The sequence below is a fragment of the Oncorhynchus masou genome, chromosome 7 (genome assembly GCF_036934945.1).
Source record: "Oncorhynchus masou masou isolate Uvic2021 chromosome 7, UVic_Omas_1.1, whole genome shotgun sequence".
NCBI lineage: Eukaryota > Metazoa > Chordata > Actinopteri > Salmoniformes > Salmonidae > Oncorhynchus > Oncorhynchus masou.
The window spans coordinates 11,930,067-11,946,508 of NC_088218.1; the positions used below are offsets into that span (position 1 = coordinate 11,930,067).

General features: G+C 41.1%; 1 long non-coding RNA gene across 2 annotated transcripts; it reads right to left on the reverse strand.

Moving 5' to 3' along the window:
* Positions 1 to 10,581: 10,581 nt before the first annotated feature.
* Positions 10,582 to 15,470, reverse strand: LOC135543295 (uncharacterized). Of its 2 annotated transcripts, XR_010456197.1 has the most exons (7): positions 15,382 to 15,470; positions 13,347 to 15,002; positions 13,049 to 13,137; positions 12,630 to 12,968; positions 12,139 to 12,246; positions 11,653 to 11,744; positions 10,582 to 11,544 (listed from the first exon to the last, which is right to left on the reverse strand). It is a non-coding gene; the product is annotated as an uncharacterized LOC135543295 (long non-coding RNA). The 2 variants fall into 2 exon arrangements; XR_010456196.1 differs by having other exon boundaries at positions 13,049 to 15,002.
* Between the last annotated feature and the right edge of the window lie 972 nt (positions 15,471 to 16,442).

Here is a 16,442-nt window from a genome sequence, read left to right on the forward strand (position 1 = left end):
AAAGGTTGAGACCGAGTTTGCGTCTCTGACATGGGTAGGCAGACCGTTCCATAAAAATGGAGCACTATAGGAGAAAGCCCTGCCTCCAGCTGTTTGCTTAGAAATTCTAGGGACAATTAGGAGGCCTGCGTCTTGTGACCATAGCGTACGTGTAGGTATGTATGGCAGGACCAAATCAGAGAGATAGGTATGAGCATGCCCATGTAATGCTTTGTAGGTTAGCAGTAACACCTTGAAATCAGCCCTTGCTTTGACAGGAAGCCAGTGTAGGGAGGCTAGCACTGGAGTAATATGATCAAATTTTTTGGTTCTAGTTAGGATTCTAGCAGCCGTATTTAACACTAACTGAAGTTTATTTAGTGCTTTATCCGGGTAGCCGGAAAGTAGAGCATTGCAGTAGTCTAATCGAGAAGTGACAAAAGCATGGATTAATTTTTCTGCATCATTTTTGGACAGAAAGTTTCTGATTTTTGCAACGTTATGTAGATGGAAAAAGCTGTCCTTGAAATGGTCTTGATATGTTCTTCAAAAGGGAGATCAGGGTCCAGAGAATTTGTGTGAGTAAATGCAACCAACCAACATTGATATGTAAGCAACTCTATCAATAACAAGATTAGCATCACTAGCTAAATGCTTGAATCGAATTTACAAACAAATATTTTCCAAGGCTGAAGCGTGACAAGAAATAACTACACTGAAAGACCTGCATTGCAGCGTTGTTTTTAGCTGCTTCTATGCGTGCAGAACGACTTATCTCCTTCATGTTTGCGTCGCCTTTCTAAGTACCAGAAAGCTCCACTAGGGGGCGAATAACACCATGGAACACAATGAAAATACATTTGAACCATTGTAATAAAATAATCTCTTACCTCCTAACAGGATGGCAGTACAATACTACAACAATGGGGAAAATTAAAATTGCCCAATCACCTATTATCCCTAAAAATCCACCACCCTTTGCACTATTCAACCCTATCTAGTCCTACTCCAGACCAACGGCCTTAGAGGACATATCACTACCACTCAACACACCCTACAGCTGCCACCACAAACTCTATGTTCTGTGACTTTCAAACCATTTCTACGGTACAATTAACAACCATGGCTATAAATGCTAAAGATCCCACTTTACTGAATCACATATTCTTCCCATCACTCTCTCTTGATCTCGACCTACTCACATGAATTCTCTCAGGATCCCTCACCCAGTACCATCTTCCTCTACCACTCTCTTCACTGCTACGGCATACAACACTTTCTGTTCTACTCTGACCCTTGCAACCTCAACCTGCCTTTCTCTCACAGGACACCTCCGATCTCCAGCCTCATGATCACCCCCACAACTAACACAAACAACTTTCTCCACTGATACTACACATTCCTTCATCTCATGCCCTCCTGCACACTTCTCACATCTAGGCATCTCCCTCCTACACACCGTGGCAATATGCCCATAACCTTGACACCTAAAACACCGTAATATTTTCAGAACATAAACTCTCACGGGATAACTGACACGTCCTTGACCTTATCTGGTAACGACTCTGCATCAAAACTCAGCATGACAGATAATGTCTTCTCCGTTTCCCCACCGGATCTACTGCTCACCAAACGGCGTGCATCACTGACACCGGGAATCTTCCATTTCAACTGCTCCTCCTCAACACTTAATGCCACCCCCGTTATCACTCCTTTCAATGGCGCCCTGCTCCAGAGAGCAAAGCACGTCACAATTATTGTCCCTAATCTCGTAATCCGGAGCGCCCGCTCAATCTGGGCGCAGGAAACACAACAAATCATCACCAGTCCACTCCGAGTTACATTCACTAACTCAACAGTCCCCAACCTCTCCTCCACCCAACCTGACACCGCATATGGAGCACCCAAAAATCAAGGATCTATTCTCTCTACAAATCTCACTCCCACTGGGCCAAAATCATGCTCATCATCCTTGGAAGGAGGCCCAAACTCTGCGTTCCTCGCCGCAGGTATTTCACCCTCACTCTCAACAAGTTAAGATTTAAACTTTAACGTCAATTATCTAGAAACGCGTTCAAAAATATTTACATATTTGCAGATGTTGTACCTTAGACCCTATTCCACATCATCTGAGTTTGTGTTGTGCCTGCCATCGGTTCAGACACAACATGCTCTTGAATACAGGGTGGGTGCTATTTCATTTGGTTGTTAGGTAGCCTAGCGGATAAAGCATTGGGCCAGTAACAGAAAGGTCAGCCTGTTTGAATACCTGAGCCAACAAGTTGATAAATCTGTAGATGTGTTCTTGAGCAAGGCACTTAACCCTAACTTGCTCAAAGGAACACCGTTCTACTATGGCTGAACCTGTAAATCAACACATTTCACTGCACATATCCAGTGTACTGACAATAAAACATCATTGATTTGTTTTTCAATCATAGAAATAAAAGTCACCATTGAAATGTAAATTTAATTGAAACTTCTAATTACTACCACAAAGATGACCGCCGGTCCATCCACTATTGAAGGTCAACTCTGATTTAAATAGAGTTCCTATGGAGGATGGAAAGTATCATTTAAAACAACAGATATTCCAATTCAAGTCACCATTCTTGATGTGTGGACCTCCAACCATCTTTGAGGTTCCATTTGATTTATATCTGAGTCATTTATCACCCAAAACATGACACCCACCCTGTGTTCAAGAGCATGTTGTGTCTCAACCGATGGCAGGCACAACACCAAAACCTTAGATGATGTCAAATGGGGTCTAAGCTACAACACATGCGACTGCAAATATGAAACAAATCTGAGTTAGTTAACATTAAAGGTTAAAAGATCAAATTTTTATTAAAAATCTATTTTTCTCCCAGAAATTATAGAAGAGTTTGACAACCCTGTTTCTAAGCTTTTAAATGATTTCAATCTCAACCGTTTATCTTTTCTGTGGATGAAGACAAGGATTCATTCTGTTGGGTTCTGAGAATATGAAATATACTTATTCATGTCACTTAGGGAGGGCTTAGGTTTAGAGGGTCTACACCAGAAGCTAATGGTTATCTGTAGGAGGAAGGTATATAGTGTGTGCAATTAATCTTGGAATGTGCTGAGTGCAGGGAAGCGAGGTCAGGTCAGGTCACGTTAAGGGAGAAAGAAAAGTTTATGTCCGTATTACTTAGTTTCCTGCCGAGCAGTAAAGATACAGTGTTTGCACAGATGTGTAGGAGGAGACTCAGCCTAGGAGGAAGGGTTAAATATCAGTGCTTGTACAGATGTGTAGGAGGAGACTCAGCCTAGGAGGAAGGGTTAAATATCAGTGCTTGTACAGATGTGTAGGAGGAGACTCAGCCTAGGAGGAAGTGTTAAATATCTGTGCTTGTGTGAACATGTCTTTGTCTGATGCAGCTGTATTGATCCTCTGGGAAGAATAAACTTAGTTAAACTTTCATAGTGTCCGTAGAGTTTTTTACTCTGAATCTAACAATTCAAATCTAAAGTGGTGCTGTCAAAAAAAGATTGAATTCAAATGGTTTACCCATAGGCGTAGCTGGCAAGTATATACTATAACTCAAATACTATGCATGTCCCATCATCATGCTAATGAAACCTTTTGAGTTGGACATTGTCTGTCACACACTCTCCAAAGGTGCGTCCCGAATGGAACACTATAGAATGTTGATTTTGTCCATCCACACCAGATGCAAACAGGACACACAGGTTGAAATATCAAAACGAACTCGGAACCAATTATATTAATTTGGGGACAGGTCGAAAAGCATCAAACATTTATGTCAATTTAGCTAGATAGCTTCCTGTTGCTAGCTAATTTGTCCTGGGATATGAACATTGGGTTGTTATTTCAATTGAAATGCACAAGGTGCACAAGGTGCATCTACTCTGACAATTAATCCACAGATTAATAGTTTGTTTCCAGTAATCTCTCCTCCTTCGGGCTTCTTCTTCTTTGGACTTTATATGGCGGTAGGCAACCAACTTTAAGGTGCAGTACCACCACCAACTGGCCTGGAGTGTGGACCACAGTTTGTCTTTCAATCACTGACGCGAGTATATGCTCCTAAAACCAATGAGGAGATTTACAGTGTATCAAGCTTCACAAATAGAACCTAATTCTATGTTAGCACCTGGCTACGCAGACGCTCGTTGACGCGCGCGAGCAGTTTGGATGCAAGGATTGAATAACATGTGTATGGACATTTATTTTGCACCGAGTGGTGTGATCAGCCTGCCATCAACAGGATCAGCAAGTGACATGACGCGACATACTGGACCAGAGTTTATTTGTACAGTGTTCAAAGACAATGTGTTGCTGGATTATTAAGAACGTCAATTATCTCTCCGAGATAATTTTCCTCTTCACTCCCTTGTGAGTATAATGTGTCCACCTCTTTTCTATGCTAGGGCTTTTGTCTCGCGGCTGGTTTCTGTTGGTTATTTGTTGGGTTACCAGGATGCATTGTGCGAACACATGCAGTGCTTTCTATTTTCAACCTGTTCAAATGTAGTCTGCCAAAATGTGTGGTACTGTGTGTATCACTGAAAATCATGATGACACATAAGGACTGAAACGTGCAGGTTATATTATATTGATGTGATCCTTGAGATGTTATAGAGACTTTGCTGAGATGTTTGTCTACACTGCCTCACCTCAAATCCCTGACTACAGTTTGTTTGTTTGCAGCACACCTAACCAGCCTGAGAGGATGATGTCACAGGGGGTAATTAGAAGCCCAGTAGAGTCCCTGTAGATGGAGTCATTTCCCTGATATGTAGACCCCATAGCACCAGGCCCGGGAACCTGGCTTAACTAACACCTGTCCCCTGTCATAACACACACACCTTGCCCTGCCACAACCGGGGAGATGAAGTGTCATCAAGGACAGACCATCTGAAGAGTTTTGTGATTATTGCATCAATGTTCTAGAAGCTATGGCTAAATAATTATACATGATTTACTGGACATGTGTAGGCTATACCTTATCTCAAAAGCATTTTTGTTTGTTTGTTATTGTTTAAGACAACTTTGTTACGGTAGAGTAACAACCCCTGTGAAGGCATTCATTACAAAAGTGTATTGCAACAGACACATTCTTACAAACATTGTAAAACCCCAGCCTGAGACCATTTACATGAGCTATTTGTGTGGTGGTGAAATGTGCTACTTTCCACTGTGCAAGATCTTTCTCACAACTTCTGCTGAGTGGGTCGTGAGCCATACCTTTCTTTTCTTCCTGTGATATTCACTGCAATTTCAATGGCCATTTCCACAGAAGTCACAGCTTTAGAACAAAAAGGAAGTTAAGCAGCTGATTACTGTAATCATGACATTTTACTAGAAGATATTTACACTAATGGATTAACCATTCATGTATATAATAACACACTGGGACTAGCTGGAGTTGTTAGCTTGTACTTGTGGAACAATACATTATACTGCAATAGTAACTATTGATTCATATTCAGGATGTAATCCTCTTGGTGGTGTTGTGATCTGTGTCACTGATTTAAATGACGAAACACCTACAGTGGGGCAAAAAAGTATTTAGTCAGCTAACAATTGTGCAAGTTCTCCCACTTAAAAAGATGAGAGAGGCCTGTAATTTTCATCATAGGTACATTTCAACTATGACAGACAAAATTAGCAAAAAAAAAACAGAAAATGTAATACATTTATTTGCAAATTATGGTGAAAAATAAGTATTTGGTCAATAACAAAAGTTTATCTCAATACTTTGTTATATACACTTTGTTGGCAATGACAGAGGTCAAACGTTTTCTGTAAGTCTTCACAAGGTTTTCACACACTGTTGCTGGTATTTTGGCCCATTCCTCCATGCAGATCTCCTCTAGAGCAGTGATGTTTTGGGGCTGTTGCTGAGCAACACGGACTTTCAACTCCCTCCAAAGATTTTCTATGGGGTTGAGATCTGGAGACTGGCTTGGCCACTCCAGGACCTTGAAATGCTTATTACGAAGCCACTCCTTCGTTGCCCGGGCGGTGTGTTTGGGATCATTGTCATGCTGAAAGACCCAGCCACGTTTCATCTTCAATGCCCTTGCTGATGGAAGGAGGTTTTACTTAAAATCTCACGATACATGGCCCCATTCATTCTTTCCTTTACACGGATCAGTTGTCCTGTTCCCTTTGCAGAAAAACAGCCCCAAAGCATGATGTTTCCCCCCCCCATGCTTCACAGTAGGTATGGTGTTCTTTGGATGCAACTCAGCATTCTTTGTCCTGCAAACACGATGAGTTGAGTTTTTACCAAAAAGTTATATTTTGGTTTCATCTGACCATATGACATTCTCCCAATCTTCTTCTGGATCATCCAAATGCTCTCTAGCAGACTTCAGACGGGCCTGGATATGTACTGCCTTAAGCAGTGGGACACGTCTGGCACTGCAGGATTTGAGTCCCTGGCGGCGTAGTGTGTTACTGATGGTAGGCATTGTTACTTTGGTCCCAGCTCTCTGCAGGTGATTCACTAGGTCCCCCCGTGTGGTTCTGGGATTTTTGCTCACCGTTCTTGTGATCATTTTGACCCCACGGGGTGAGATCTTGCATGGAGCCCCAGATAGGGGGAGATTATCAGTGGTCTTGTATGTCTTCCATTTCCTAATAATTGCTCCCACAGTTGATTTCTTCAAACCAAGCTGCTTACCTATTGCAGATTCAGTCTTCCCAGCCTGGTGCAGGTCTACAATTTTGTTTCTGGTGTCCTTTGACAGCTCTTTCGTCTTGGCCATAGTGGAGTTTGGAGTGTGACTGTTTGAGGTTATGGACAGGTGTCTTTTATACTGATAACAAGTTCAAACAGGTGCCATTAATACAGGTAACGAGTGGAAGACAGAGGAGCCTCTTAAAGAAGAAGTTACAGGTCTGTGAGAGCCAGAAATCTTGCTTGTTTGTAGGTGACCAAATACTTATTTTCCACCATAATTTGCAAATAAATTCATTAAAAATCCTACAATGTGATTTTCTGGATTTTTTTTCTCTCATTTTGTCTGTCATAGTTGAAGTGTACCAATGATGAAAATTACAGGCCTCTCTCGTCTTTTTAAGTGGGAGAACTTGCACAATTGGTGGCTGACTAAATACTTTTTTACCCCACTGTACATGTTATGTTATATGCTTTTCAGTATTTGAATTGGTGAGTAAGAATGCTGCAACTGTTCAGGCACCAAACAAAAAGTATCTTACCTCTGGTCTGCTTCTTGAGGTGGTCTTAGTTTTGAAAGACAGTTTATGTTCTGATATGCCAAGGTCACGATATGTCCTGAAATATACACCAACAACATAGGAAAAGTCTATATCAATATTACACTAGCAACATCTACATTTTCAGCATATAACATTAAAATGTTAAACTATTTAAAATGTTCACATTATTTAATTATCTAGTATTTGTATTCACTCAACCAGGATTATAACAATCAGAATAAAATTCATTACACTGTACATGGACAGACGACAGTTCTCCCATGATGACCTGCAGTTGGAGGGCTGGTTCAGATATTCAGCATAAACCTCTGGGGGAAAAAAACAGATTTACTGCACAGCCAATGTGCTACATCTGCTCCTGCCACGGCCTCTACTGCTCATCCTGTGTCTCCTTTCCCTCCTTCATCCCGTGTCTCCTCCCCCAGTGCTCTCTCCTTCTGTGTGTGTGTGTGTGTGATTGTGTGGGCAGAGACAGGTGTGCTGGAGTCAAGGCAGATCCCCACCAGCTGCAACCTGTTCCATAATCAAGACCTCTACAAATACTCAGCCCTGCCACTTCCACGCTGCCAGATTGTAATCTCTGCTCAGTCAGTCTACACTTCTAGCTGTTTGTTACTGTTAAATCCTGTTATTATGTTGTGCCTGCTTTACTTGCCTGACACTGTTTTCCTCTCCGCTAGTTACCCCCGCTTTGACTCTGGTCCATGTCTCCAGTCCCTCGTCTCGTCATCTTGCTACTTTTTCCTGGATTCCCCCACTCTGCTACTCCCTTGGATTCACCATCGGACCTGCTTACCCTGTCCCAACCCCTCTCGCTCCAGCCTCAGCCTCCGGACCTGCTTACCCTGTCCCAACCCCTCTTGCTCCAGCCTCAGCCTCCGGACCTGCTTACCCTGTCCCAACCCCTCTCGCTCCAGCCTCAGCCTCCGGACCTGCTTACCCTGTCCCAACCCCTCTCGCTCCAGCCTCAGCCTCAGCACCTGTTTTCCTGCAACCCAACCGAGCTTCCCCTGGCCTGCACTCCCTCTTCCCCCTGTGTTTAACTAAATACCTTGGTTACTTCATCCCAGTCTCCTCGTCTGAGTCTGCTCTTGGATTCCCCTGTTCCACTCCGGGTAACACAATGTTACATATCCTGGTTTATTCTAAACCAGTTTAACAAGACATCACACATTTGTAACAGAACAAGGAAGACCGTAATGAACAGGATGTTTAAAGTGGTCTGCATCCCACATTCAACATATGTTGTGACAGGATAAATACTCAAAATGTGGTATATTTAAATAAAGATGTATATTTTCATTAAATATATCTGTAATTTAATTGAATCTGCACTGGTGGTTATGAGTCTGGTGCCATTGCTGAATAGTAGACCCTGGTCTTCTTTCTGTGCACAGTAAAAACCTCCACAATCACCTACTGTTACATTCTAGAGGTCAGACGTATCATAGTCATGCCCACATGCCCACCTATAGACTTACTCATTGCAGGGACACATTATTTCCTTTGACAGTTATTAAATCCAATAACTGAATTTCAATTCAAGTCCCGAATTGAATAGCAATTTACTTTACTGACCCTCCCCCCTTTCATATAGGTGTGTCTTTATGGTCAGTTAGCTTTCATTACTCGTGGAACACCAGTTAAGCATTAGGGGGCGCTATTAAGGTTTTTGGATGAAAAACGTTTCCATTTTAAACAAGATATTTTGTCACGAAAAGATGCTCGACTATGCATATAATTGACAGCTTTGGATAGAAAACACTCTGACGTTTCCAAAACTGCAAAGATATTGTCTGTGAGTGCCACAGAACTGATGTTACAGGCGAAACCCAGATACAAATCCAACCAGGAAGTGCCGCATTTTTTGAAACCGCCTCATGCCAATGATTCCCTATATGGCTGTGAATGAGCTACGAAAGAGCTTACGTTTTCCACGTATTCCCCAAGGTGTCTACAGCATTGTGACGTCTTTTTACGCATTTCCATTGAAGAATAGCCGTAAGGGACCATATATAGCAAGTGGTCAGCCATTTTAGGTAGCCATTTTTCCAATCGCTTCTTATGAGAAACCAATTGCCTCGACGGATATATTATCGAATATATATGTTAAAAACACCTTGAGGATGGAGCCTAAACAACGTTTGCCGTGTTTCTGTCGATATTATGGAGCAAATTTTGAAAAAAGTTTGGTGTTGTAGTGGTAGCATTTTCCGGTCGATTTCTCAGCCAAGCATGATGAACAAACGGGAGCTATTTCGCCTACAAAAATAATATTTTTGTAAAAAAGGAACATTTGCTATCTAACCAGGAGTCTCTTGAGTGAAAGCATCTGAAGTTCTTCAAAGGTAAATGATTTAATTTGGTTGCTTTTCTTATTTTCGTGAAAATGTTGCCTGCTGCCAGCAGAGCCGAGCATAGCATTATGCTATGATAAACTTACACAAATGCTTGTCTAGTGTTGGCTGTAATGCATATTTAGAAAATCTGAGATGACAGTGTTGTTAACAAAAGGCTAAGCTTGTGTTTGAATATATTTAATTCATTTCATTTGCGATTTTCATGAATAGGAAAAGTTTCTAGGGGTATTTATGTCCGCTGTGTTATGCTAATTTGTTTGAGGCTATGATTACAATCCCGGATCCGGGATTGCTAGTTTCAAAATTAATTTAACTTAAGTAAAGTTCAAACTTAAAAAAGTGATGAAAAAAAACAATACAATGATGTGGGTCATTGTTAACTTGCTTAAAGTTTCCACATGAAGCACAAGTCTGTGCAAAGAGGAAGTGGTGAGTGTCAATTCATCTCTGGTATAAAAGCCACATTCTCATTATGCAGAGCAAGAAAAGCTATTGAAAACAGCCCCTCTACCTGGTATTGAAGCTAGAATCCTTACTTGTTTCTTCCATTTAGGGACTCTTATTATAAATTAACCATATACATATTGATTCTTGAGGAATATAACTTATATATGCCTCATGATCTTGGTCAAATGTCCTACCCCATCAGAACACAAAATATAAACAAACACTGTGTAGCCTCAAAGCATGGTTAGAACTCTAATGTTGATATCATGGATGATTTGACCATAGTTCTGTCTACGAATGTGAGTGGTTACATATTTCCAGGCCCATCCCTCAGCTTTTTACCAAAATTGAGGCCACTTTGTTATTGTTTCAATTAATGATTCTAGCTTTATTTTTCCATGAAGTGAACAATGAGATAATGTTTGAAAAAAGTGCAATACACTGACATTACCTTTCTTATAGTGGTCTGAACTTAAACAACTAAAATATAGGTACCACTACCTGTAACGAGGTGAGTGACTGGTTGCCGGGAAGTCAGGCGCAGGAGAGCAGAGATGGGTGATAACAGGAGAACTTTATTATACACCCTGGCCCAAAGGCACAGGCGAGGCAGCACAAAGCACAACCACGGGAACAGGAACCGGGTTAAACAAAACAAACAAACCTAGGTTTGAAACAAACCTAGCGCAAGCCAGCCTGTAGCGTAACACAAAGAACAATTCCACACACAGACATGGGGGAAACAGATGGTAATATACATTTAATCTGATGAGAGAATGTGAACCAGGTAAACAAGACAAAAGAAATGGAAAATGAAAGGTGGAGCGACGATCGCTAGAAGACTGGTGACGTCAACTGCCGAATGCCACCCGAACAAGGAGAGGGACCGACCTCGGCAGAAGTTGTGACACTACTTTCTTCTCAGAAAGGTGTTATGGGGCACATGAAGTAGGATTTCTAATGAACTAATTGAAAGCTTGTAAAAGTCATCAAAATGGTTTATTGTACAGTAATTGGGACATGTGTCTAAGCTCTCAAACAGGATATGTGTGGTTGATGCAGCATCAATACACTACAAAAGGCTTAGGGGCTTTTTCTACAGAAATACACAAACCTCTTCCTAACTGCTTCACAAAAAAAGTAACAGTTTACTTTCAAGAAAGGCAAATATGAACGTATTTCCAGCAATGAAAAATGAAAAACATGAATCAAGACACAAAAGTAATAATTTCCTTCAAAGATATTTCCTTCAAAGATATTGCTGACTGGTATATAGACGATAGTGACGAAGAGCACCACTAAATACATTACACAAACATATGAATATTCAGAGTAGATTCACTTTATCTACCAAAGTCATTTTCTAGTTCACATTATCCACCAAAGTCAAGATTTGGCACCTTATCAAGTAGTAGTTGTGAGTTCATGATTTGGAAACTGGACCCTTGAGTAAATAGTTGAGGCTTTGTGGTCGGGCCTTAGTCCTCTCGCTTGGGGTACCAGCTGTATCACTTCATACTGACAAACAATGTGGATATGAGTGAAAACATCCCTCATAAAGATAAATATAATATATTGTAATATACTGTATATATATATATATATATTCTCACTACAGATACTGACCTCTAGACTGTCTGTCCTTTCAGGTGGTTCAGGGGTTGGAGGAGAGTCATGGTTCTTCTTGCAAGCAGCTCTCTTCCACAGCACTGAAATGGCTAAGATGACCCATACAGATGGAATTAGTATAGACTATTGTGATCACACTTCACTAAGTAACATCTTACAGTGTGTATTGGGTCTCCATGCAGTCAAAAGTACAGTAACAGATAGTCCTAACATTGCTTGTAAAGGCAGGAAAGTGTAGCCTGGTATCCAGTGTAAATAATGTTTTAGTAAGATAAAAAATATAATAATATGCCATTTATCAGACGCTTTTATCCTAAGCGACTTATAGTCATGCCTGCATACACTTTACATATGGGTGGCACGGGGAATCAAACCCACAACCCTGGCAACACAAGTGCCATGTTCTACCAACTGAGCCACAACCTACCACCACAATGTTACTAGGTTACTAACAAACCCCATTGTAAGAGTGTAGAAACACACCTAACACCAATAAAATGAGCACTGCATTGAAGACCCCGGATCCAATGAGAAGACCCTTTAGCCATGGTGTGGTGAAGTCTCTGGGTTGCTCTGTTGCTTCAGGATCAACTGAAATTGGCAAATGTACTTACTTAGAATTTCTGCATTTTATTTCAACCAAATGTGATAGCCAAAATAAGCACAATATGTTTACAATCATTAAAAGACTTGAGACTATTAAAGTCACTATTAAATTAGTTGAAAAATGACAAACACAATCACTTATGGAGCTTCACACTTATATTTGTTGGCTCGTTGATTGATTCGAGAACTGCAGGGTTATGGAAAACATTTATAGCCCAGATTCACTTTGAGTTATGGTACTCAAAGTGGATGTAACATTTCTGTAGTGGTTTTGCACCGAGCTGCGTTAAACATGAACAAAACACTTTTCAGAAGTATATTTTAGACAAAATAGAGAATGTTGGTGATTGAATGAAATGTGCACTTACCAGGGGTCATGAGTCTGGTGCCGTTACTGAAAAGGAAACTATCGTTTTCTTTCTTTGCACAGTAGTACACTCCACAATCATCTACTGTTACATTCTGTATTAACAATCTATGTCCTGTTTCTAATGAATATTTCTGTCTATAATTCTTATTGTAATAAAAAGCAACAGGACTCCTACTAGTGAAAGAGCGGAGTATGGCCAGTGGAGGCTGTGGTTGGCGATGTAGGTACCAATGTGCATCAGTTACATTATTAAGAGAACAGTTCAGTGTTGCATTGTGTCCAAGTTCTACCAGTGTCTCTGTCAAAGCCTCAGCTCCAACACACAGTTTTAAGACACCTAAGAACAGAAGAATCTATGAGACACTTAATTTATTGTAAAATGAATGTAAAATAAATAAGAAAAATAAATGGTCTTACAGAACAGACAGGCAACAATCCTCGTCATCCTCAGAGCTGTGATAAATCTTTGAGACTGAACTGACTTCCTCCTTCTAACAGACATCTGACTGAACACACAATGCAACCACATGATCTAAACACTCTTTAATAAAGAGTATTGAGGAAGTGAATATGTTTCCTTTAAATAACACTGTGGTGTCAAAGTAACTACTTTCTAATTGAAAAGTTGACTAATTCCAATACTGTATAGATAAGCAAAGGCAGAATCATGACCATTCTCTATGAATTGTCTGTTACACTTGGTTGTAATACAAACCTTGAACAGAAAGTTCCACTTGATGAAGAATGTCCTTGGTTGGTAGGAAACATGAATAACTCCCACTATCAGAGTCCTTGAGTTCAGTCAGTAGGAGAGAGAAGTTGCTGTGATCATGAGAACGGTGGGGAATCAGCCCAGAACTACACGGGTGTCACGTTCTGACCTTTATTTCCTTTGTTTTGTCATTATTTAGTATGGTCAGGGCGTGAGTTGGGGTGGGCAGTCTGTTTGTTTTTCTATGATTTGGGTATTTCTATGTTTCGGCCTAGTATGGTTCTCAATCAGAGGCAGGTGTCATTAGTTGTCTCTGATTGAGAATCATACTTAGGTAGCCTGGGTTTCACTGTGTGTTTGTGGGTGATTGTTCCTGTCTCTGTTTTCACCAGATAGGCTGTTTAGGTTCTCACGTTTATTGTTTTGTTAGTTTATTCATGTATAGTGTCTTTATAAATTAAAGTACCATGAATAACCACCACGCTGCGTTTTGGTCCGCCTCTCTTTCACCTCAAGAAAACCGTTACAACGGGAGGATTTTGTCAATGATCACAAGGCAGCTGGGACCATAGTCACCAAGAAAACAATTGGTAACACACTACGCCATGAAGGACTGAAATCCTGCAGCGCCCGCAAGGTTCCCCTGCTCAAGAAAGCACATATACAGGCCTGTCTGAAGTTTGCCAATGAACATCTGAATGATTCAGAGGACAACTGGGTGAAAGTGTTTTAGCCAGATGAGACCAAAATGGAGCTCTTTGGCATCAACTCAACTCGCCGTGTTTGGAGGTGGAGGAATGCTGCCTATGACCCCAAGAACACCATCCCCACCGTCAAACATGGAGGTAGAAACATTATGCTTTGGGGGTGTTTTTCTGCTAAGGGGACAGGACAACTTCACCGCATCAAAGGGACGATGGATGGGGCCATGTACCGTCAAATCTTGGGTGAGAACCTCCTTCCCTCAGCCAGGGCATTAAAAATGGGTCGTGGATGGGTATTCCAGCATGACAATGACCCAAAACACATGGCCAAGGCAACAAAGGAGTGGCTCAAGAAGAAGCACATTAAGGTCCTGGAGTGGCCTAGCCAGTCTCAAGACCTTAATCCCATAGAAAATCTGTGGAGGGAGCTGAAGGTTCGAGTTGCCAAATGTCAGCCTCGAAACCTTAATGACTTGGAGAAGATCTGCAAAGAGGAGTAGGACAAAATCCCTCCTGAGATGTGTGCAAACCTGGTGACCAACTACAAGAAACGTCTGACCTCTGTCATTGCCAACAAGGGTTTTGACCCCAAGTACTAAGTCATGATTTGCAGAGGGGTCAAATACTTATTTCCCTCATTAAAATGCAAATCAATTTATAACATTTTTGACATGCATTTTTCTGGATTTGTTTTGTTGTTATTCTGTCTCTCACTGTTCAAATAAACCTACCATTAAAATTATAGACTGATCATTTCTTTGTCAGTGGGCAAATTTACAAAATCAGCAGGGGATCAAATACGTTCTTTCCTCACTGTACATGGTAAAATAACCTCCCCTCTTGTAAAACATTTAAATCTCTCCTGTGGAGACTACAGAACAGACAACAAAATTAGCCTCCAATAGTAATACCTTTGAGTTCCATCATCAAGATCACACAAACCGGCAACCAGCACCTGTGGAGTAGTGATAGAGCATGTTATGGTTGGGAACGAGGCTAGCAGGGTTATAAACACAGTGGCCTGGCTGAACATGAAAGAAAGGCTGAGCAACCAATCATAATACTGATGTGAAAGGCCCATATTGGCACTGACATGTGGGTGCATTCCAAAGGGGTAGTCAACCTAAAGGACATGTTGCAACAGATGTTACGTTCCTCCCTACTGCACATTTTACATAGGCCTAGTTCTTAATCTGCCAAAGGAACTGTTACTTTACTGTACTTGAAATGCATTCAGACAAGACATATGTAAAAGTGTGTGTAAAGCAACAATGGAGTCTATGTATTAACTAGCCAAAACAAAAGACGCAGTGAAGTGTGTTTTATAGGCTAACCCGTGAGTGCAGGTAACGAACGGTAGCAGGTCTCTGTAGTACAGGTCTATCCAACTTGTTTGAGATAACAGGGACTTTCCTCACTGCCTTGATAGGTCTATTTGCTACATATTAAACATTAGCCTACCTAGCTACATTTGTTGAGTGGACTAACGTTGTGGGAGGGACAACACTCAACACATGTGCCTTGGGTGGGTTGGCAAGCTAGCTAATGATTAATGTTTGGTTAACTATGAGCCATCTCTGCTTCTCCAAAGCTAACTTGGGTCTTGCTTTGTCTGTAGCCAACGTTATAATGTTATCTAGCAACAACAATCTGTTTAACTGGTAGGTAATGTTAGCTAGTTACCTACGTGGCCAGTTCACAACACCAATCTTACAAATAAATCTACATTTTATCAAATTTCTTCTTAACCTTACGTATACGACATGTTATAATTTGTTTTGCCTGCACTACACACCAATTGTAGGCCTCTTAATTTTGCACACCAATAATGCAAACAGGTTGAGCCTGAACATGCTTTCACCAATTTCATATTAACACTAGAGAGGAGTCATGTCTTCCTCTTTGGGATTTGGTTGGCGGATTGCATCCAACATACTGTACTGGTGTGTGAGGCCATTCACGACCACCTACATTATATTCTTTGATACAATAATAGAAGCTTGGAGAAAAGGAAAATTTCCCTATCACCTATTATCCCTAAAAATCCATCACCCTTTGCACTATTCAACCCTATCTAGTCCTACTCCAGACCAACGGCCTTAGAGGACATATCACTACCACTCAACACCCCCTACAGCTGCCACCACAAACTCTATGTTCTGTGACTTTCAATCGATTTCTACAGTACAATTAACAACCACGGTTGTAAATGCTAAAGATCCCACTTTACTGAAGCACATATTCTTCCCAACACTCTCTCTTGATCTCTACCTACTTACATGAATCCTCTCAGGATCCCTCACCCAGTACCATCTTCCTCTACCACTCTCTTCACTGCTACGGCATACAACACTTTCTGTTCTACTCTGACCCTTGCAACCTCAACCTGCCTTTC